The 24,451-nt window shown below is 39.9% G+C and overlaps 1 long non-coding RNA gene across 2 annotated transcripts; it reads left to right on the top strand.

Annotated features, from left to right (window-relative positions):
* LOC110260031 lies at positions 938-22,757 on the top strand. Of its 2 annotated transcripts, XR_002342774.1 has the most exons (4): positions 938-2,182; positions 4,205-4,463; positions 18,174-18,345; positions 22,364-22,757. It is a non-coding gene; the product is annotated as an uncharacterized LOC110260031 (long non-coding RNA). The 2 variants fall into 2 exon arrangements; XR_002342773.1 differs by lacking the exon at positions 22,364-22,757 and having other exon boundaries at positions 942-2,182; positions 18,174-18,481.

The following is a 24,451-nucleotide window of genomic DNA, read 5'->3' on the forward strand; positions in this document are numbered from 1 at the left end:
CGTAATAGTCCATTGTATGTATGTGCCACAACTTCTTAGTCCATTCATCTGTCGATGAACATTTAGGTTGTTTCCGTATCTTGGCTATTGTGAATAGGGCTGTGATGAACATATGGGTGCATATATCTTTTTGAAAGAATGTTTTGTCCTGATTATATGCCCAGCAGTGGGATTGCTGGATCATATGGTAGCTCTATATTTAATTTTCTGAGGAACCTCCATACTGTTTTCCAGAGTGGTTGTACCAATTTACATTCCCACCAACAGCGAAAGAGGATACTTTTGGAGTAAAGCAGGCTTTTATATTCACAAGGTTATTTGTGAGTTACAAAATATTTTTCCCTGTACTCCCTCATTCAATCTGGGCTGCCACAGTCAGACAGCCAGAAAGCATGAGGACAGTTTTTTCTTGCATCTATAGTGTAAACGTGAGCAGCAGACAGCACGAATTTTATAAAGGACCTTTATGGCATGGTGTGAGGGGTCAGGAGTAAATTTAGAAGCAGCTTGAAGATGTGAGAACTATAACCATATATTTTATAACAGCTTAAAAACATCAAACCATAATGTGGATATAAATGTACTGAGAGTGGTAAATATTGTGTCAGGAACTTATTTAGATTCTCTTGAAAAGTAGGTTCAAAACAATACGTCAAGCATGACCCATTTATTGAAAATGGAAAAATTTGGTGTTTCACTGAATGTAAGAAGCTATCAAATGTAACACAGCTCAATTTCAGAAATATTAGTATGTGAGAACATGCACATCTAAAATTCAAGAAAGGTTTTTATGAATGCTTTCTATAATTGTTTTTAAGTAAATATTTCAAAGGCAGAAAGAGTGTCAGAACAATATGTTTTAAAAATATTAACAGAGAAAGATCACACCTGAGATAAAATGTTAACCAGTTACCTCTGGGAGAGAATGGGGTGGGATAAAGGACCCTATATATTAATTTAGATACTTCTACATTATTCAAACCTTTTACGATGAATTTATATTGAGAGAATTTGTGTGGGGGGTGTGTGTGTGTGTGTGTATAAATGACTCTGGTTCTTCAGGGTAAAAGCTACGTGTAAATTTGTTGGTCCAGAAAATTTTTGTGTGTGGGGCAGCTAGGCTAATAGATCCTGATTTTATTAACCACAGCAAGCACATAATTCAGGGAAGGCCAAAGAAGTTTTCTGTTTGTGCTTCAACTGCACATTCCTACCTGCTGTGAAATAAACCCAGCCTTCCTGCCGGGGTCTGTTGATTCAGCTTTGCCATCTGGAGCAATCTAGCATTCACAGTCTGAATGAAATAATGCTGCTTTGGTCAGGGGCTCTGCTGGGAGCAAAGTTTGTGGTGGATGGTGTTAATTACATTCTTTCCATAAAATAGCAGGGCTCTAAGCACGGAACTGGGTGGAAACGGTTGGGTTGAGCACATGTGGCAGCCAAGATCCAGGATATAGGTAATTCCTTTGGATTTCATCTGTTATCTCCCATGGCAGAGGGGAGAATCCAGATTCAGGTCAGAAGCTGAAAGGTTTGTGGGCAAGAACACCAGGCAGGCAAGGTTATAAAGTCTGGGACGTGGCTGCCTCGTTGTTCACAAGTTCTGTTGCTTCTGAGAACATTCTGTACCATGTGCTCCACTGGCTAAGTACAAATTCCAAAGCCATTTTTTATTGTCGTTTAGAATCTCATTTTCAGAGTAGGTAGATAAATAAGCTGATAGTTAAACATTTGTAAACTAATGCATTCCAACAGAATCCACCCATTGACCATGGGACCAAAGGACATTACAGTGCTTTAGAGTCAGTGCAAAGAGCAGCCTCTTCAGGTCTACTGGAAAATTCATTCATTTCTTCATTCATTCATTTTGTTCAAGAAATGACCTACTGAGTGCCTTCAATGTGCCGGCCTCATGCAGGAAGTACGCACTGATGAAAACAGAGAAGTTCCCGCCCTTGTAGAGTTTACATTCTGGTGAAGTTGACAGATAATGAACAGACAAGAAAGAAATCGTTGCAGATTATGATAGTGCTAAGAAGGGCATGAACACAGTGACGTGATGGAGGAGAGTGAGTGGCAGCGAGGGGTTCTTCATACAAGGCCTTCCTGAAGGCTGCAAGGCAGCAGTAGAAGTTTCAAGAAGAACCCTTCCCTGAGCCTCAGGAGATCCGAGTCAACATGGGTAATATATTCCTCAAGGGGCTGCCTTGCGGTGAATCTAAATAATCACAAATCCCTGAAGAGGAGTAACTGTCAAGAATTTTATAACATTATCTCTTTTTGATGCTCAGACTCCCTCTTCTAAGTAGGTCAGATAAGAATTAAAATCAGCTGGATGCTGGCAAATCCAGCTACATAATGTGCATTGCCTGGTACAAAATACAAAAGCAGGACCCCTTGTTCAAAAATGATTAAGAATGTCAAGGCAGCAGCAACAGAGCTTTAAACCATGAAACTTGTGAGCCCAAGGGCCCTGTGTCACTGAACAAGTTGTCTGCTTGAGATGGCCAGCCTGGGTACTGTGCTATTATCAGATTTGGTGGTAAAGGGTGGGGCAGGGGGTTATTTTTTGCTACATTTATACCCAGGGTACATTATTTTGCAAAATACTAAATGGTCAAATACTAGTTTTTATTCATGTAACCACACCACTGAGCTTATTCCAGGACATCTGGTCTGTTTCTTCCTTTGGTGTTTTCTACTCTCTTAATAATTTAAAAATCTGGCAGAGTGCTTAGAGGGCCAATGTCTTTTCCAAAAGACTAGAGCAGTTGAGTTGTTTGCATATAAGTCATATTGAGAAAAATGACTTTTGTGCGGTAAAGGGATCTCGGTTTCAAATAAGAATGCCTGGATATGAGTCCTGGTTCTGCCATTTAATATTTATGTGATCTTGAGCAAATCACCTGGTTTTGCTGAACTTTATTTTTTTCTGCCAAATGGAAGAAATATCCCTTTACAATTGAGTCTGGATTGTTGGTAAGGAGTCATTGAGATTATGCCTGCTGACCTGCACACATGGCTTTGGTTGAAAATGATTCTTCGGTGGGTCTCTGTCTAAATGGCTGAAAGCTGAAGCACTAATTTTAACAGGAGCTGTAATTTTTGAGTGGGGGCATGTGTTCTTTGCTGGTTATTAAATAATTTGAACATTATCCTTGTATGATAGGATGTGTGCCATACTGATTTGCAAAAGAATGACAGGTTTATAATTTTATTTAGTGTATTAGTAATTCCTCAATAGGAAGACATGCAATTTTTAAAAATTGAGGTCAAATTCACATAACTATTTTAAAGGCGACAATTCAGTGGCAGTTTGTATGTTCACAATGTTGTATAATCACCGTCTTTATTTAGTTCCCAAACATTTTCATCACCTTAAAAGGAAGCCCTGTCCCCACTGAGCCGTCCTTCCCATATTTCTCATCCCCTCAGCCTCTGGCTACCATTAATATGTTTTCTGTTTCTATGGATTTACCTATTCTGAATGTTTTGGATTAAACAGAATCACATAATATGAGACCTTTTGAGTTTGGCTTCTTTCCTTTAGCATGTGATTTCAAGTTTCATTGTGTTGGAGTCTGTATCAATACTCACTTCTTTTTATGACTGAATAGTATTCTACTCTATGTATTTGCCACAATTTGCTTATCCAGTTATCAGTTGTTGGACATTGGGCTTCTTCTACTTTGGTTACTGGCAACGGTGTTGCTATGAAAATGCAACTGCATGTGTTTATTTTAATACCTGTTTTCAGTTCTTATTTGTTTGTTTGTTTGTTTTTCCTATAGCCACAGCTGTGGCATATGGAAGTTTGAGGGCTAGGGGTCAAACTGGAGTTGCAGCTGCCAGCCTATGCCACAGCCACGGTAACACCAGATCTGAGCTGCATCTGTGACCTATGCCACAGCTTGCAGCAATGCCAGATCCTTAACCCATTGAGCAAGGCCAGGGATCAAACCTGCATCCTCCTGGACACTATGTTGGGTTCTTAACTCGCTGAGTCACCACAGGAAGTTCTGTTTTCAATTCTTTAGGTACATACCTAGGAGTGAAATTTCTGGGTCATGTGGTAATTCTTTAATTTTTTGAGGAACGAGTCATGCAATTTTAAGCCAAGTAAGAAATCAAATAGGCTATTCTATTATAAAATATAATAATAACAAGGAAACACTTTCATTCTTTTCTGGCTTTTCCATCCCAGTTACCAGTTATTGAATGGCTGCAACCATGAGACTGACTGACCAAAACTGAGGACCTGGACTTCAGAGCCCCTGCTTTGACCAAGAGACCCTCCAGCTGAGAGCTTGGATTTACAAGAATGTTAGATGTGAATACTAGAACACATGAGCCCAATTGCATTTCTTCGACTGTCTAGTGTGTGAGCCGGTTGCTTTTAACAACCCCTGAGTCAGTCTAGTGAAGAGAACCTCTTAGCCAAGGTTAATTATCATCACCGAAATGTGAGTAAATGAACAAAAGTGAGTCATGCACTAAGGAGGTTTTATGAGAGTTTATGAGGGAAGGGTACATCAAATGTACAAATCTGAACTACAGAGAACATTTGAGTGGGGCTGAATCATATGTCGGAGGGAATATATATTTTATAGCATGTGCCTTACAGTGATTGTCCCACTGCTGTGGTCAGACTGTTCTCTTCCTGGAGGTCCAGTGGTGACCTCTCCAAACCCGTGAAGTGAAGCCCCAGACACTTCAAATGCCCCCGCCCCGCTCCCCCCCCCAAGGGGGAAAAAGGAAACAGAAAGCAGCAAAGTCACATTTCTTTAGAGTTTCATCAAGAGCTAGCTCTCATTCTGCAGTTGGCTATTTTCCCTATAGTTCATCCATTTTTAACACCTTTAGCACAGCAGCTTAAGGAAGGTAGGATGCAGGGAGTAGGTGGGAATGAAAGGACCAAAGAGTTAGGACGGTGTTTCTCCAGCCCCATTATCACAACACAGATGTGTTCTTTTTTAAAAAACTTGTATGAAGTATAGTTGACTTACAGTGTTGTGTTAATCTCTGTTGTACAGCCAGGTGACATCGTTATAAACATATTTATTCCTTTTCATATTTTTTTCCATCATGGCTTATCACAGGCTGCTGAACCATGTACTATACAGTAGGACCTTGTAACAACATCCATCTTATGTATAGTAGTTGCCCTCTGCTAATCCCAAACTCTCCGTCCTTCTCCTCACCCCCATCCTTGGTAACCATAAGTCTGGTTGTGGTTCCTGCTATCGACAGAACAGATGTGTTCTTGCTATCAAAGCCTAGATGCCCTTATGCCTTCTTCTCCTATTTGTTATTCATTTAGTTAGTTAATGATTGGATGTCTAAGTCTGCCCCAGGCACTATTCTAAATGTTCTCTGGAATATAGGCCTGGGTTAGAATGAACTCTGTTCTCAGTAAGTTTGCGGTAGAAGAAAAATCTGGGCGTGGATGTCTACAGCCTTAACATGGCCAAAGGGGTGTAGGGTAGGGGTTAGAGCATGAATTCTGGGCCTCGCCCGCCTGGATTTGACTCCTGTTCCATCTGGGCGGAGTGATCTCCTGTCTCTGTCCCTTTGCTCCCCATCTATAAAATGAGGATAATACTGCATGTCACATAGGCTTGTTTTGAGGAAAACATTTGGAAGAGTGTTGCCTTTGGCACCAGGTAAATGTTAAAAACAAGTAAGTGACAAATATTCTAACAGAAAAGACCGGGGTGCCTTGAGACTCAGGAGCAGGCGAGTACTGAGAGAGGAGGAAGGCTCAGGGCAGAGCCAGCATTAGATCTAGGCCTTGAGGCCTCAGCTGACTTCTCTCTTTGATGTTCTTTGTTCACCTGTTCTCCTGAGTCAGGGCTCACAGCATTAGATAAGCAAGGCTTTCCCTAAATATCTCTGTGCCTATCTGTTAGTGTGTAATATACACCTGGTTCTTTAAATATGCTTTCCGAGGACACTGAGAAAGTGAATTTGTGAATTCTTTCTTATGTAAGGGGTGGCTATTTGTCCTTCGAATAATCAAATCACCATTTGCTTGACTTTGAATTAGCCAGTTCACCTCTCTGAGATTTAATTTATCCATGTGGAGCAGAAAAGGTCTAGACCCAGGAAGCGTTATGGCTTTTTAAAAAAACTCCCTCCAAACTATTGTGATTATTAACAATATTGTGAGTTTTAGCCTCGTACATCATTCACACTGTTTAGATGAGAAAGAGTTGACTAAAAATAGGAGCTCCTATCGTGTCTCAGTGGTCACAAACCTGACTAGTATCCATGAGGTTGCGGGTTTGATCCCTGGCCCTGCTCAGTGGGTTAAGTTTCCAGTGTTACTGTGAGCTGTGGTGTAGGTCACAGACTCAGCTCGGATCCCGTGTTGCTGTGGCTGTGGTGTAGGCTGGCAGCTTCAGCTCCAAATCGACCCCTAGCATTGGAACTTCCATATGCTGCGGGGGCGGCCCTAAAAAGTTAAAAAAAAAAAAAGGAAAAAGAAAAGCCATGTAAGACATGGGCCTGGGTTTTAGTGACTGATTTCTCTCTCAGGTTTTATGTTTTGAAAGGAGCTTTGCAAAGCTATGAGACCGCCCAAAATTCTATTTGACCAACAAAGTTTACAACGTTTATGCCATATTTACAAATTCCATTCTTATCCATCCTACCCCTCTGACTGTCTGCTTTCCCTCATTTTACCTCATTAAGGAAAAACAACTAGCTTACTACTGCAGTAAAGTCAGGATTCTTCCTATAAACACAGAAATCGCTAAAAGGAATAGACTTTTTTTTTTTTTCTTTTTTAGATTTGAGACCTAATTTCAATCAGACTCCCTACCTAATTTCACTCTGCTCCAGCCTTTACATCCTTGTTATGGATCTGTACACTGCATAGTCCAAGAAAATATTGAACTTCCATTTGTTTTCCATGGGCTGGAATCTTTGATGCTTTTTGGAGTGCCGTGGTTTCCTCTAGTCAGGATGTTAGACACATGTTGTCATTACCAGAAGCCACTGAACTAGGTTAAGAGAAGGGGACTTGGTTCAAGGAACGGGAAGTCAGAAGCAGGTTCTAGGCTTAATTTTCAGGAATCACCACTGAGCTGGCCTACCCAGGTAGCTGCTGCCATTTTTTAAGAGAAGAAGGAAGGACTCAAAAAACTGAAACTATAACAGCCAGCTCTGGGAATACTCCACTATGCCGCAGTGTACATCATCAAAGTGGATGCAACCCACAAAAGTAGCGGCCAGACATCTGGACCTGTGCTGTTTTTCTAGGGCTTCTTAATAAATATCACAAGCTGCTGGGCTAGAGCAACAGAACTATATTGTCTCCCCATTCTAGAGGCTAGAGGTCTGAGAGCAAGGGGTCAGCAGGGCTAGCTCCTCCTGAGAGCCATAAGGGAGGATCTGTTCCATGCCTCTCCTAACTTTTGATGGTTTGCCAGCAACCTTTGACATTCCCTGGTTTGTAGATGCATCACTCTGATCTCTACTTTCAGGTTCACATGATGTTCTTCCTGTAGGTGCACCTGTCTCTGTACCCAAATTTCCCTCTCTTATACGGACGCTAATGATACTGAATTGGACCCACCTTAAGGACCTCACGTTAACTTGTTTATCTACAAAGACCTGCTTCCAAATAAGGTCACATTCACAGGTACTGACGGTTAGGATTTCAGCATTTTTTCAGGAACACAATTCAACCCATAACAAGATCTTTGTAACAATTGCTACAGAAAACACAAGAAAACCAAATGCCGCCCTGCAATGATGCTACTGGAAATAGCAAGGATGGCAGAATGGCCTCTGCCTTCCAAATCCTGCGTGTTTAGGTCTGCTTGGTGGAGCTCAGCTTGGCTATGGAAAGAACTAGAGTTATCAGGAAATCTGGCAAATGATAAAAGTTCTTTAGCTCTTCAGCCCCTGGGATGCCAAGGGGTATGGAATGGAGATGGTTGGGCTACAGCGGAGTTGGGTGAGCCAATCTGTATTATCTTCCACTTAGTAAGTGGAGACCTTTAAGAGCTGTTGTGAAGACTAATGAGTGATGGGAATGAGTGATGGAGTTAAACAATAGCATCCTTCTTTGATAGGGGATTACAACTTTGAGTCCTAGGACATAATTTATTAAATCTCTTTTTTAATTGCTGCTAGCTATTTATTCTTAGACTAGTAATAGTAAGTATTTTAAAAGGCAAGTGATTTATTTTCTTCCTACCAGCAAGATTATAGTTAGGCCCAGTGTCTTTGAAAACTGTCAGAGCCTAGGGGGGAATGTACATAAGTACAAAGGGAAGAAAAAGGAATAAAAGCTTGACTTATGTGAGGCTGGTTAATAGTGTCTACCTACTTGTTCTCAGTTAGAAATCTTCAAGCTTCCATTTTTCTCATTTCCTGGCCCACTTTTTTTTTTTTTTTTTTTTGGCCACTCTCATGGCATGTGGTTGTTCCTGGACCAGGGATTGAACTCACCCTACAGCAGCGACTTGAGCCACTGCAGTGACACAACACCAGATCCTTAACCTGCTGTGCCTCAAGAAAACTCCCCTGGCTTCTCCCCACCCCTGCCTTTTTTTTTTTTTTTTCATTGCCACATCCCAGAAATTTTGCCTTAAAATGAATCTCAAATTTGGCCATCCCACTTCCCGTGGCCACTCTCTGAATTTAGTTCCTCACCACCTCCAGACGGGGTTTGTAATAACTCAATCTTTCCACTCTAGAGTCTCCTTCTTTCATGCTGTTGTCAGAGTTATTCTTCCTAAAAATAAAATCTGACAAAAAATGGAATCTGTCTATGTCCAATCCATTTCCCAAGTCGCTGCTGTCCTAATTATTATTGTTAATAACCATTGTAGACACAAACATTTGTTCTTTTGATTTCATAATATTCTTGAACTCTTTCCTAAGCTCCTCTTACCTTTTTAACTCTTAGCTTGATAGCACCCCTGCCCTCCATATCCTATCTCAAGCCCTGAAGGTGACATGCTCCAAACTGAATTATCATCTACTCTTCTCCTCTCTGGAGGTCAGCATGGTAGAGCTCTGATGGAGATCCTCATTTGGGTTGCAGACTGCTGGCTTCCCGCTGTGTCCTCACATGGTGGAAGGGGCTGCTGGGCTCTGTGGGGTCCCTTTTATAAGAGTACTAATCTAACTCCTGAAAGCCCCACCCTCATGCCCTCATCACTTCCCAAAGTCCCCATCACCTCATTACCGTCACACTGGGTATAGAATTTCAATGTACGAGTCTTGGGGGAACACAGATATTCAGACCATAGCAATAACACAGTAAACCGATCCCAAAGGCTAGAAGCTTGAGGAGACCTAAAGTGAGGTGAACTCCACTTCACCTTGACCTGGCATCCTGTCATTTAGCATCTTTTCTAAAATCTGTATTCTTCTGTGAGTCTCAGTCTAACCTGGCAAGTACACATTCCCTTGTACTTGCTAGTCTACATCTTGTCTTGTCTTGTCTTCCAAAGCCCATATCCACCTCCCTCCTCTTCCAGATACCATTGTGAACATTACCCCTTCAATCTAGACCAGCTTCTTTGCAATCTGGAGAGTTTCACTTCAGAATAACTGATATTTGGTCTTGTGTCGATTATTAAAAAGACACAGACAACGGGCCTTAAATTCAATTTTATTTAGCCCTGAAAACCAAGGGAAGGTTCAGAATCTGCTTGTGTATGTGTTCATGAGAATCACATATCCTTGAGAGATCTAAGAAAACAAGCCTAACTGCTGTGAATTGCCCTATTTTTGTCTGGAATAGCATCTTTTATGTAATTTTTCATGACTGAAAAATATGAATTATTTTATTAGTTGCAGAGCATGCAGTAAAATTAAAAAAAAACTGTCAGGTAATTTTTTTGGTCTTTATTTGTAAGACTTCATTATCAGTATATTTAAGGATTGAGTCCTCAAAGGGTCTTTATTCTGATCTCCTGCTCACAGAAAACATGACCTCAAAAAGAAAAAGTTGAATTAAATCCTCCAGCTACTGAGATTGAGATGTCTTTTTCTTTTCCTTTTTTGGTTGCTGGTGTCAGTGTCCAAACCATTCTTAAATTATAAGGCATGTGATATGAACTTAAAACCTTACTTGCAATTCTAGTTCATTTTCTTTATATGGTTATCAGTAAAGAAAAAAAAAAAACTTTGAGATAACACCTCATGAGCTTGAAGAATGATACTAATTTTTTATCTACTTTGGAGTTAGAGGGAAGAATGGAATTTGCAGCCTAAGGTGCATTTCAGGCCATGGTTTAGAGGATTTTTTTTTTTTTTTTAACTACACTCACCCCATCTCCCCTTGGTGACATTCTACTTTTTTCAGCCTGTTTCAAATGCTTATTCTTCACAAAGGCTTTCCTGTCCCAGCCAGCCAGCCAGCTGAGTTTTTTTTCTTTTCCCACCCATTTTAGGTCTTTGTTCCTGCTGTTAGGACACTTCATATTCCAGTCTCTATTGTAGTTCTCAGGGGCGCACAGGGTATAAAAGGGAAAAGCATGGATTCTGGTGGCCGGCAGGTGGGAGCTGACTGTGATTATGTCTGTTGGATTGTGTGGCTCAGATATGTTACCTTGCTGAGTTTCAGTCTCCTCTTCTTTAAAATGAGGACCATAGTCCTAGTTTTGCAGAACCTGACACAAGAATTAATTGAAACACCGCTCTTGGAGTCATCCACGTTGCATCTGTTATCAGTAGCGGAGGAAATCCCAGCCTTACCTGTGCGTTTGCATTTCTAGGGCACGGACTCTGTCCTCTCCTTTGCATACTTTGTGGACGTTGTTAGCAGCTTTTACAGAGGTCCTGGAGAAATCTTTGTTGAATTGGAAAATTGATCTTTTTCCAAAACAAACATAATTCCAGATTTCCCTATAACTCCTTTTTTTTTAAAATTAAAGATTTATTTATTATGGCCATATGTACGGCACAGCATTGTTAATTATATCCTGAAATTTGAATATTTGGGAACATGAAATCAAATTGTTATAAGATACTTAAAAGTAAATCAAATCTACAGACAGTTAGAAGCAGAATGTTTGTGGTATGCATGTCTGTGTGGCTATTTCCTCAGGGTCTTGGATGACAGGTCCATGGCCTCTGAAACAGCCATACAGAGGAGAGTCTTGGAAACAAATGTGTAAAAGTGTTTAAACTTTCAGTTCTCATCCTAGAGGAAGATGAAGCCTCATCTATAGTCATATGGTTTTCCCCGACTGTGTATTTTCCTTGGGGATATTTTGGTCAAATTTCTCTATTGGAGGAAAAAATTCAGTTGCTATGCTCTAATGAAATAAAATATATGATTTGCTCTTTGTAAGGGCAAGGTCCTGAATTCTCCCTTCCTTTTGTGAATCTGCAGGCCCCCTCCTGCTTTTCTTCTGCCGTATGGATTATAGAACTCTGACCTGGAACATGTTTTGTTTCCACCCAGCCTTCCAGAGCCTCCTGCGCTCAGCATCAGTGCTTCACTGGCTGCCCTTTCCTCCCACAAGCCTGTCAACAGAGAATGTGTCCCCACAGGAGATTTTCAGGAGGGCACTAAGTACTATATATAGGAATTTTTATTTGCATTGGATTTCTCAAAAACAGAACCAATATAAATAAAAACACAGACTATCAGGTCAAGATCCAGAGGGCCAGAGTGTCAAAGGGCAACATTTAAGAGTTCAAAAATGAGGGGAACCTGAATTAAATCTAGGTTTCTGGAAGATTATGGGTATTTTTTTTTATAAAAGAAAATATGGGTATTCTTTTATCAGCCCTGATTTTTTACTAACACATCAGGAAGAAGGGGAAAGGCTAGAAACCTGTCCTCTGTCCTCAGTCATTTATTTGTTTGTTCATTCATTCTTTCATTAAAAAGATCTTTTTTCTCAGCTAGGAATGTGACATATTTTCTAACCAAGACCACAGCCCATCATAAACATTTATCGTGGGACAAAGACCCACTACTATCACGGTCTTCCTGCTTCCGTTTCACTGTCAGAACTACATGACAGTGAATTTACTGCTGGATCTCTCCTTAATCCTGCTTTGAGAGTACAGAGTCTGACTTGGTGGGCCCTCACAGAAGGTGGACCTTGTAGCTCTCAGCACTGGTGCCTCCTGTGCATAGGCATGCAGTTACACATGATACGATCAAAGACTTTAGGACCAAAGGTCATGAGGTCCTTACCTCACAAGAAATTTTCAAATTTCTCAAAGCAGCCAGCAGGTCCCTCCAGGTTGTTTTTTAGAACCAATGTGTACCTTTTCATTGATTCTTTTTAATAGTTAAACCTGTAGTTTCAGCATTTTGAGATCTTTTTAAAACCTTGATCTCTCTCTTTTTTTTTCTTTTGCGACCACACTTGCAGTATATGGAAGTTCCTTTGCCAGGAGTTGAATCTGAGCCACAGCTGTGACCCACACCACAACTGCAGTAACTCGGGATACTTAACCCATTGTGTTGGGCAGACGATGGAACCAGCGCCCATACAGAGACAAGCCAGGTCATTAACCCACTTCGTCACAGTGGGAACTACGAATCTTGATTTCTTTTGACATATTATCTATCCTTCTCTGTCTTGAGTTTTGCAAATGTGATTAATCTATATTAATCAATTCTCTTTAAATTATTCAATTTATTATGAATTCACTAACTGCACATAATGTAGCTACGAATCTTGATTTCTTTTGACATATTATCTATCCTTCTCTGTCTTGAGTTATGCAAATGTGATTAATCAATATTAATCAATTATCTTTAAATTATTCAGTTTATTATGAATTCACTAACTGCACTAGAATGTAGCTGATTCTATGATGATACTAAAGAAAAAGTTGCCAAGTATCTTTAGAAGTGAATATATACCACATTTATAGCATTTCTTAACTGATACATTAATAACTTCATCATGAGGCTAATTGACCTTGACACTTTCTTCTTGGTCAACTTATGGGAGCTCTCTCGGTTTTCACTTCTTTTTGTAAGTTCTACATGTCATCTATTTAAACAAGTTACCTTTGTAGGACTTTGTTAAGGATAGATGTCAAATACTCATCAGCAATTTCTGGGAACTGCCTTTTTAAAATTTTGTGACATTTGCCCATCTCTAGGTTTCCAACATTTTTTTAGTTTTTATAGATACCGAAATGATAGAAATTGGCCTTTCAATCAAAATGTGGACCCTTTCAGAAAATTGCTGAGCCTGGGAACTTGGCTCTGGATAAGCAGGGCAGATTTTTAAATGCATTGATTATTTCCTTCACCATTTTGATCTCAAAGCCTTATTATGTTCCATGCTTTCCTGTTTAAAGACACTCATATCTAAGGCAGGAACAAAATAGGAGAGAATTAGTTTAATCTTTTCTTGGCTGTTAATTTTATGCCATCTGCCAAGCAGTAGGCCCACATTTTCTTTGTTTTTAAAAATGTCTTTACCTGCCCTTGGCAATTTGTACCAGCGCTTCTGGCCTTTAGCCTTTTATTTCAACCTTCCCTGTATTTTTGCCTCCCCTTCCCTCAACACTTTCTGTCTTACTTACACCTTTTTCTTGTGCATTATGTACTTGTACTTTTTTCTTTTAAAATTTTTTTTATTAAAGTATAGCTGATTTACAATGTTGTGTCAATTCTGCTATACAGCAAAGTGACCCAGTCATATGCATATATCCATTATTTTACTCATATTGCCTTAAATGATGTTCTATCATAAGAGACTGAATATACTTCCCTGAGTAGGATGTACTTGTGCTTTTAATACTACCCCCCTGAGCTTATTTTGAGGCCTGAGTGTGTGTATAATTCCACTGCTAGCAAATCTTGTGCCCTTGGCTGACTTTCTTGATCTCTCAGAGGTTTAGTTCCTTCATCTGTAAAATCTCAGGGTGAAAATGCATGATTTAGAAAGCAGTTGTGAAGGTCAAATGGAATGGTAACTTCAAAAGCTTTTGGTAAACTCTAAGGCATTATAAAAAAAGAAAAGGTCTTATAATTTGGAGAGCCAGGTAGTACTAGATAGAAGATATAGACATGCGCTATGAATACTGAAAAGGACCTGGGAGTTCATCTATGTCCAACCCTCTCAATTAATTAGATGGGAAAACAGATCAGGAGGGGTGATGGAACTTGTCAGAGCTTCCAGCTGGAGGCTGCGTGGCAGAGAGCTTAGCATACTGTGGACGGTGACTCATGATCTCAGCTGTTGCTGTCCAAATCTGATGACCTTGGTTCTAGTCCTGGCTCTGCTTGACTTCCTTAGAGTTGAACTTGAGAACAGCTCACATTGTCCACCATGCCCCATCATAGACATAGCCATTCACTGTGCCCTCTTTCCCTTACCTAACTTTCCTTCTCAACACAGTATCACAGACAGCTATGACCAGCCTTCCTGAGACAGTCTGGCCTGCTTTAGAGTCTTCTATTGTCTGTTGAGGCTCACTTGTTATTCTGCAGTCAGAAATGATTTTGTTGTTATTTTGCACTCTGCCATTTAGTGGCAAATGACTTCTAAAGACATCGGTGCGATTAATAAATAAAGCATGGGAAATGGAAGCTCTGGGAGGATAGCTGGCATAACTTCTTTGTTTTGAAGAAAATACACGAACAAATCAACAAATATTTATGTAGTGCCTGCCAGATACAAGGTCTGACAGCCTCTGCAAAGGATATACAAGGCAGTATATTAGAACTAAAGCTCAAAGAGTTTTAAGTTTTAACATATCCGTTACATAAATAATACTGCTTTTCCCCAGGACTTCTGATAATAGCTGCCACTTTGGGGATGTCTACAGCTTGTGTGTCGAGTTGATGACATATTTCATCTTATTTAGAACAGCAAACAAGTACTAATATTCCCATTTTATAAATAAGAAGACTGAGACTGAGTGTAAGTTCCTTACCCTGGGGCACACAGACCAAGAGACACGCTTAAAATTTCAAATTACTTTGGCCTGACTTCAGTTTGTCCTTTTTATGGAAGTTGAAGAGATGTACTTTCTGTCATAAATTACATGTCTGACTACACCCAGTATTATGAAGTCTCAGATGACATGGCTTGTTTTCTCTCAAATTTGATTCATCCAAATAATTAGGGATAGAAGCAAAGAACACTTAATTTTAGAAAATCCATCAATGGCCAGATGGAATTCTGCCAAGAACCATTTCTAGCCTGGCAGTTTCCTAGCCCGGATCTGGGCCTTTCTGTCCTCAAAATATGCAAATCAACACTTGCTTTAAATTTACCTTTTAAGGTACTAAAGAGCCATATAATAATTAACTAATCCAGAGTCCATGTATCTTTATTGAAACTTTGCATATAAAACTGTTCCTGCATTTGTTTTTTCTTGGCAGACAACAGATAGAATTTGTTTTGTATGGAATGCACTCACTTGGCCAGATTTTCTGAACTAGGCACTCTTTATCCTGTCCTGCTTTAGCTACTGGTTCTTTTTTAGAATAAAGGCGTCACCCCTTAGGCCTTTTCCAGACGTATTCAGATTGCAATGTCATCGTAATTCTTTTAATGGGAACTGGGAACAGCAGTATAAACATTCATCCCAAATCCTAGCCTTGAGGTTGTGCTGTCCTGACCTGTGTCCTAAAGAGAAGAATGGACCGGAAAACACTGAGAACATCCATCGTGTCCCCAGAGACCAATAATGATAGAAGATGTTAGTGTATGTGGGTGACCTGGGTTTAGTCTGAGAGGATTGCTTGTTTATTTGTAGATAGTAGCATACCACCAATGTCCTTTTACCAGCAGAAGAATTAGCAGATTTTTGCCTTTAAAGAACCAGTATCCATTTACTCTTTATAAAGAAAAAAAAAATTACTTATTGTACTGCTAAATCTAAACAGCTGTTATATAGGATCTCCTCCAGGATTATTTCTAATTGAATCCAACACATGTTAATTCATACATCTCTGTTCAAACAAGTCAGGGGTTTTCAGCTGACTATGTTGATCAGGCAAGAGGGGCTAAAACAAGACTGGACATCCATTAGCTTTATCCTCTGTGGTTCTTTCACAGACATGCATGAGAATTTGACCTTTGGGTCTATTTACCTGTCTGGAAAATAACAGCAAGAGGCAATTTGGTACTACCTACTTATCTCCTTTTTTGGTGTACCGAGGGTTTAAGAGTTAAGCTCCCTTAGTTATCCAAATGAACGGGTTGGCATAATCACCAACTATGATTAAGGAAATGAGTAAAGTGACAGGCATTCTACCACTAGAAGGTATTTATGGAGTGAACTAACTTTACCTCATGATTCTCCATCATCAAATCTATACTGGGATATGGTTTAATATTAAGCAGGCGGAATAAATTGCCTTTACTCTTCAGACCCTACTGACAAGCCTTACTTAATTAGGATTCGGTCTGAAACAAGGGGGTAAGGAGGTATTATCAATGATTGCTCCTGACACTTTGAAATAGTTTTTAAGTTCTTAAAATGCACCTAATCCTGAATTTTAAGGAAGAGAAAGAAATGGGGTAAAGGTAAATCAGAAAGGATTATGTCCTTCCTGTAATTGCAACATATGGTGCTTTAAGAAAACTCTTTACTGTTTCCCCCGGGTTCCTGAGTTAGCTTTTAATCTTTCTACTGGAAAAAAATTGCAAATAAGATTTGTTGAATTTTTTCCTACTTGTTCATGGTATGTCAGGGAGGGGTAATCCTAGGAAGTTTACATGAAAGTAAAACAACTGTGGAAAATAAGGGGGAAAGAGAGGCAACATTTATAAATAAATAGTCCTTCAAAACTTTTCTTACGGAAGAATTTTGCACTAAAATGTATATGTATGAGAAGCAACAATATTTGGTTCTTCAGTTCTTGGCTTCTGTGACTTTAATTCAGGAAACGGACCATCCACTATGTGTAGACAGTACTCCTTGTACTCAGGAAATACCAAAATGAATAAGCCATAGACATTGCCTTCAATGTTCATTCTGTCTAGTGGATGAGACTGACATGTAAGCATCAAATAGAAGATGGACTTTAGAGTCTGCATAGAAGTAGAACAAATGATATATTTAGGGAAAATAGAGGAAGAAAAGATGAAATGTGACCTGGGTGGTCAGGAGAGATTTTGAGAAGACTTTGCATTTGTTTGGAGCTTTGGGGAGTTTTGGGAAGACAGCATCTAATATTGAGTACTGACCAAGAAACTGGGACACAGAAGAGCCTGTTTGGAAAGTGACAAGAAGTCTGATGGGGCTGGCGAGTAGGATGAAGTGGGAGAGGAAATTGCAATGGTAGTCTGGGCTCAGATTATGGGGGAAGATTAGTGCTTTTGTCTACCTACAAATTCTTTTTTGGAACAAAACCTCCCATGAAGATTTCTCTGCAGACAATCTTCTTCGATTTCCTTTCTTCAAAAGTTTTTGCTGTTTTGGACAAGCAATACCTGATAACTATTTCATCAAACAGTGTATTTTTTTAAAAACAAGGTCTGTTAAGTCACCCAAGTATTGCCAAGTCTAGATCGCTTAGCAATGGGTCACAGCTATGAAGATGCAATTAGAGTTAGGGCGGCCATAGAAGTCACCTAGTACAAACTTGTCTTAGTTTCTTATAGCTTCTATAACAAAGCACCATAAACTTTGAAGCTCCAAAAACACAAATTTACTCTCCTACATTTATGTAGATTGGAAGTTCAAAAACAGTTTCACTGGGCTAAAGTCGAGGTGGCTGTAGGCCTGCTTCCTTCTGAAGAACATGATGGGAGATTTCATTTCCTCTCCTTCTCCAGCTTCTTAGTGGACACCCATATTCACTGACTTATGGCTTCTTCTTCCATCTTCAAATCACATCACCCCAATCCATGCTTCCATCATCACCTTGCCTCCTCCTCTCACTCCTTCCAGGTTCTTTTTATAAGGACAGTTGTGATTATCTCAGGTCCACCTAGGTAATGCAAGATACTCTTCACATCTCAAGTTCTTTAACATAATCACCTCTGCAAAGTCAAAAGGAACTTTTGCCATATAAGGTGACATTCATTGGTTTCTGGGATTAGAATATAGATACATTTACAGGGGGAGGGGGCATGATTTAGCCTGCCACAAACCTCCACATTTTATAGATAAGAATGTTCAGACCCAGCTTGGTGTAAGACCATAAAAGTAGACAGTGACAGACCTGGGCTTATAACTCACTGTCCCTGACTTCCAGTTTGTTTCCACAGCACCATGGCGTAAGTCTTATGCTTTCAATAAGGAATTGGTGGTGATTCCTGAAGGCAGAGATCCCAGCCAGCTGAGACTGGGACTGATCAGAAGCATCCAGAGTAGCCACTCAGGAGTGGAGAAGCCTCTTCCTGTTTAGTGTCACTGGGCAAGCACCAATTTGAGAAAACAGTGAGTACTATTTTTAGGATCAAAAAAGACTAGGGAATTGTTCTTTCATTGAGTGGAGAAGAGATTGGGGGAGGGAAAAGAGAAATGTGCAAGGAAAGGGAAGAGGGGGAGTTCCTGTCGTGGCTCAGGGTAAATGAATCTGACTAGTATCCATGAGGATGCAGGTTTGATCCCTGGCCTCGTTCAGTGGGTTAGGGATCCAGCATTACTGTGAGCTGTGCTGTAGGTCGCAGACATGGCTTGGAGCCTGTGTTGCTGTGGTTATGGGGTAAGCCAGCAGCTGCAGCTCCAATTTGACCCCTCCCTGGAAACTCCATATGCTGTGGGTGCAGCCCTAAAAAAAAAAAAAAAAGAGAAAGGAGATCATCACATGTATAGCAGAATAATACCTCCCTTTTGTGTTATGGGCTCTGAAACCAAGTATATCCTGCCACCCTGTCTCTCCATTAATGCCTAGAGTTTATCTTCCATGATAACTATATTATCTTGTTTATGTATTTTTAAAAATTGGGTATAGTTGATTTACAATGTTGTACTGCAGCAAAGTGAATCAGATATATATATATATATCTATATATCTACATAGATATATAGATATATATACACACACACACATATCTATTCTTTTTTTCCATATAGATCATTACAGAACACTGAGTAGACCTCCTTGCCCTATACATACAATAGGTCCGTTATCTCCTCTTTATATAGTCGTGTGCATGTGCCAACCCCATGCTCCAATTCATCCCTCCCCTCTCAGTTTTTATGTATTTTTTTGCTCACAGTTTATGTCCTTTACTGATTCATCCTACTCAGTATCCTTTTCTCTAGAGAATAGCAGCAATTTCCATTTCTTTGTATACCACAAGGCACAAAAGAATGCTTTATTATCAGTTTTAATGATGACATACAGAATGTATCACACTCGTATCATTAGCATTTTTCTTTGAAAAAGCTCTGGAAAAATTCCAACCTCGGTTTGTACTTTAACTGAAAGAAGAGCTTGAGGCTAAAATAAAGGTCATATTGTATTTGAAACTAATAAAGAAAAGTGAAGATTACCAAGAAATAGCGAAGACATATTGACATAAAATTGCAAGAGATGAAATGGGACTTTGAGGGGAAAGAGAAAGTTTATAAATTATTTTTAACTGTAAATGGAATAAGGAAAGGATAAGTTAAAATATTTCCCTGTTATTAAAGGAGGAAGCATTACTGATTGGTAAAAGAGAAGCTGAAATGATGTTAATCTTTATCCAAAAAATGACCTATAAGAAGAGTCAGGCTACATATTAATTAGCAGAGAAGTGAATCAAAATGAAAGGATGTATATCAACATGCATACTAATGAATACTGAGTATTTTTTAAGTTTATGGTTTTATATCTTACAATTTCTAGATTCTTCAAGGTAGAGAAATTTTATACCATTTTTAAATTTTTTTAAAATTTTTTGTCATTTTAGGGCCACACCCGCAGCATATGGAGGTTCCCAGGCTAGGGGTCTAATTGGAGCTACAGCTGCTGGCCTACACCACAGCCACAGCAATGCCAGGTCTGAGCCGCATCTTCAACCTACACTGCAGCTCACGGCAATGCTGGATCCTTAACCCACTGAGTAAGGCAAGGGATTGAACCTGCAACCTCACGGTTCCTAGTTGGATTTGTTTCCACTGTGCCACGATGGGAACTCCTATGCCATTGTTTTAATTTGTCCTGTATCAGTTAGCAGATTTCAACATACTTAAATACAATGAGTACTTAGTAAATAGGTGATAATGATTTAATATTGAACTGTTGAAAGCATTTTGTTGTGCCTACATCCAAAAACTTAAAGATTTGACTTGGAACATTTATTTATTCTGATTCACACAGAATATGTAAAAATGAAATAAATTAGTATGACATAATTTTTATTGTGAGCACTTTTTCTTGGAAAATGCCTGAAAAACCTACTCAATGTTCTCTACTCCTGCTGATAGAAATCTCACCTGTTCTCCAAAGCCTGACTGAATGACCACTTTCCGACAAGAGCTTCCTTGATCCCCTCTAAGTCATTTCTTAGACCAAATGTCTACAATACTTTAGGCATTCATATTGTCCTTGTAATTACATATCTATCGACTATAATTAAAATTCTTTCTGTTAAGTCTATATCATCTACTAAATAATAATTCTTCAAAGGCAAAGACTGTCTATTCATATTGTATGCTTAGGGTACTAGTTACATACGAGTGAGTAATACAGACAGAGATAGATAATATAAATAAAATGATGAATGATCATTCTATAATAGTATCTCAGAAGCTCCCTTTGTGCTCGGCGGGTTAAGGACTGGGTGCTGCCTCTGTGAGGATGCAGGTTCCATCCCTGACCTCACTCAGTGGGTGAAGGATTTGGCATTGCTGCAAGCTATGGTGTAGGTCACAGATTTGGCTCAGATCCAGTGTTGCCATGGCCGTAGCATAGGCTAGCAGTTGCAGCTGCAGCTCTGATTTGACCCCTGGCCCGGGAATTTTCATATGCCACAGGTGTAGCCATAAAAAGAAAAAAAACAAATAAAATTTAAAAAATAGTAACTCAGAATTACCTTCTTGAAACCCTATGTACTTCACCTATGAATCAGCTCTTCTAGTCCTGGGGGTGGAATCTGCAAATCCATTATTTTTTAACAAGCTGCCCAAATTATTCACACGTATCCAGCCGGCATCTAGCACCAGTAGCATTTGAGAATCATTCATCAGTAAATCAGTCAGATATAAAGTTCATTTTATTGGTGCCTCTGAGGCATGGTCACTATGAGTATGGGTAATTATCAGAGGGCAGGCAAACTGTTTTCAAGGGGAGATAATACATGATCCCAAAAGCGAGAAATGGAAGGTATCAGCTGGAGGTGAGATGGGTTGGTAATTGAGGTAAAGTTAATCTTCTGAAGAAAATCTGGGTCACCTCTGCCTAGTAAGACCAGGCCCATTCATACCTAATGGAGAGTTTAATTAAGACCACTAACTAGGCTCCAGAGTACACTTTCTTGTTCTCCATGAGCTATCAGAATAATGATGAGTCATTCTTCTTTTCATCAAGACCAGTTACTATATATACTCATTTAATTTTACAGTAAATATTAAGGCTACCTTGAAATTCTGAGTACTGAGTCTTCACTTCATTTTTCATGTTGTCAATAATTACTTAGAAGAATTTTCATTAAAGATAACTATTTTTTTTCTTTTGTTTTTTCTTTTTGCCTTTTCTAGAGCTGCTCCCACAGCATATGGAGGTTCCCAGGGTAGGGGTCTAATCGGAACTATAACCACCAGCCTACACCAGAGCCACAGCAATGTGGGATCTGAGCTGCATCTGTGATCTACACCACAACTCACAGCAATGCCGGATCCTTAACCCACTGAGTAAGGCCAGGGATCGAACCCGCAACCTTGTGGTTCCTTGTCGGATTCAATAACCACTGAGCCACGACGGGAACTCCAAAGATAACTATTTGAATTCTCAACAACATAATAATATGCTAATAAAGAAAAGCCCTCAAAGACAAAGAAAACAGAAGAAAAATAAAGAGATGAAAGAGCTCAAACTTTTTATAAGATGCAAAGCAGATGGAGAAGTGGTGACTCAAAAGAGAGGAGAAGCTATAACTTTTAGGAGCTCCAAAGTAAAGCACTAATGAAAAGTGAGCTTATGCCATCAGAATCCTTAAGAGACTAGAGCTAGAGACACCAGATTCTATAGAGGGTGGGAACTGAAAACAAAAATGATTTTTCAGTCATGCTAGCGAGTGACTGGACACTTAGATCTCTTTCTGTACCAAAGAAAGCCTGTGGTCATCCTCCTCTTCCAAGAGCAGGGAATTTGAAGTTTATTCTCAAGCAGCATTGAATAAGGAAGATGTCAGACATGGAGGCATGAAGAAGATGGATGAGACATGGGCTGATCATAGAGGGACTGAAAGAGTCTGCCTATTGAAGAGTAGAAACCTCCTTTTCCTGCTGTACATTTATCTTCCAGACTTTTGCTTCTCACGCAGAAGACCCTTCTTTGAAGAAATGAATGTCACCCGAGAAGAGATTTCCTCATCCTGACGTGTGTGTGGCGGAGGGGGGGGGTCTCACCCACAGTATCTGACTTCCATCCTGATTATTTTACAATGAGTCTCATCAGTCAATAACCTCTCTGCTTGCACCCAAAGTGTTTCAGTGCCTTGTTCTTAAACACTGACTGATGGCCAACAATCAGCAGATGTTCTGGGAAGACTTCAACACAAAAGAGAGATCAAACATTCAAACAGAAAAGAAGAGTCTTAGAAATTCAGATCATTTAGGGAATGGCTTTATCTTTCTACTTCCTTCCATTGACTGAATCCCTCTAACTGGTATCCCTGGCCCAGTCCTAATAAATGGATTTTGCCTCTTTCTCTTTCTCTCTTTTTTTTTTTTTTTTTTTTTTTTGTCTTCTTAGGGCTGCACCCTCAGTATATGGAGGTTCCCAGACTAGGAGTCAAATCAGAGCTGTAGCCACTGGCCTACGCCACAGCCACAGCAACATCAGATCTGAGCCATGTCTGTGATGTACACCACAGCTCACGGCAACGCTGGATCCTTAGCATGCTGAGCTAAGCCAGGGATTGAACCTGCATCCTTATGGATTCTAGTCAGATTCGTTTCTGCTGAGCCACGACGGGAATTCCTTTTTTTTTTTTTTTTTATTTAAATGACAACTCTCCTCTTGTAGCTCTTTTGAGAGTCCCTGTCTTATTTTCTTATGCCCAAGAGTGCCTTAATACCCTATCTGGTACATTCTCCTTCCCAGCCCTAAGCTCTCATTCCTAGCCACACAAAGCTTATTTCTCCCCAGTGTACTCAACTCAGCCCTTGTAGCTTTAGCCTTGTTCCCTGCCCACAGTCTTTTCTGACCTGCCCATCTGCCTCCTGCTAATGAGAGTTTAGACTTCCCATTGCCTTTCTCCATCTAGCTGCTGTAACACTTGAATTTTGCTGGTCCTGCTGATATCTACTGGCTGTCTATACTTTCTTCTCTCATCAATCTCTAAACTTGAGGACAAACTTGCCTCCTCCCATTGCCTACATTTGTATCTGCTCCCAAAGAACATAATCTACTTAGCTGTATATGTGTTCTTTTCAATTTCCAGTCCCTCTAAGTCTGAGCCATCCTAATGAACCCTTAACTGAGTACTAAGTACCAAAAAAGTTTCAGCACGTAGAGTCAACTACTAGCCCTAGCTCAGGGAGAAAGTTGGCCCAGAGTTGCTCATTAAAAGATATTGCACTTTGGTTGAAGAAAGAGAGTCCATTATTCTTAATTCTTCTATGAGGCTGAAACCCTGATTGGCAGTGGTAGATACCTGACCTTACTATCTGCCTCTACCACGTCCTTTGCCCCGAGCTACCCCTAGCTTTCCCAGCTGTAAAGCTTGGCCGTGGGAGCCTGAGTACCTGGTGCTGCCTTCTTCCACTCCACCTAGATGCTGAGTGAAAGCTCTGGGGATCTATTTGTTCCCAGAATTCCATAGTTGAATTGCTGCAGCTCTGAATAACCTCTAAACAAAGACAGGGTTTTTTTGGAAGTAAATTTTTGAACTTAAAAAAAAAAAATCCCAGAATGATTAAAATGAAGTCTGATGCGCTAGTTTCCATTGTGGCTCAGCGTTAATAAACCCGACTAGGATCCATGAGGATGCGGGTAAAATCCTTGGTCTCGGTCAGTGTGTTAAGGATCCGGGTATTGCTGTGAGCTGTGGTGTAGGTCACAGATATGGCTCGGATTCTGTGTTGCTCTGGCTGTGGTATAGACTGGCGACTGTAACTCTGATTTGACTCCTAGCCTGGGAATGTCCACATACCATATGTGAGCCCCCCCCAAAAAAAAGCAAAAAAAAAAAAATTATAAAATGAAGGCTGATGCATGAAAATACACTCCCAAGAAATACTTCAAGCAAGAGTCTGTAATTCTTTTTTACTTTCCAGAGGGATTGAAAGAGATAAAAAAATTTTTTGCACTTATTTTTCAAAAGTATCCTTCTACTTGGTGAGTCATTAAGTGCCCAATAATAAGAGAAATGCTTGAAATAGGGAAAAC

Source organism: Sus scrofa, chromosome 1 (assembly GCF_000003025.6).
Source record: "Sus scrofa isolate TJ Tabasco breed Duroc chromosome 1, Sscrofa11.1, whole genome shotgun sequence".
NCBI lineage: Eukaryota > Metazoa > Chordata > Mammalia > Artiodactyla > Suidae > Sus > Sus scrofa.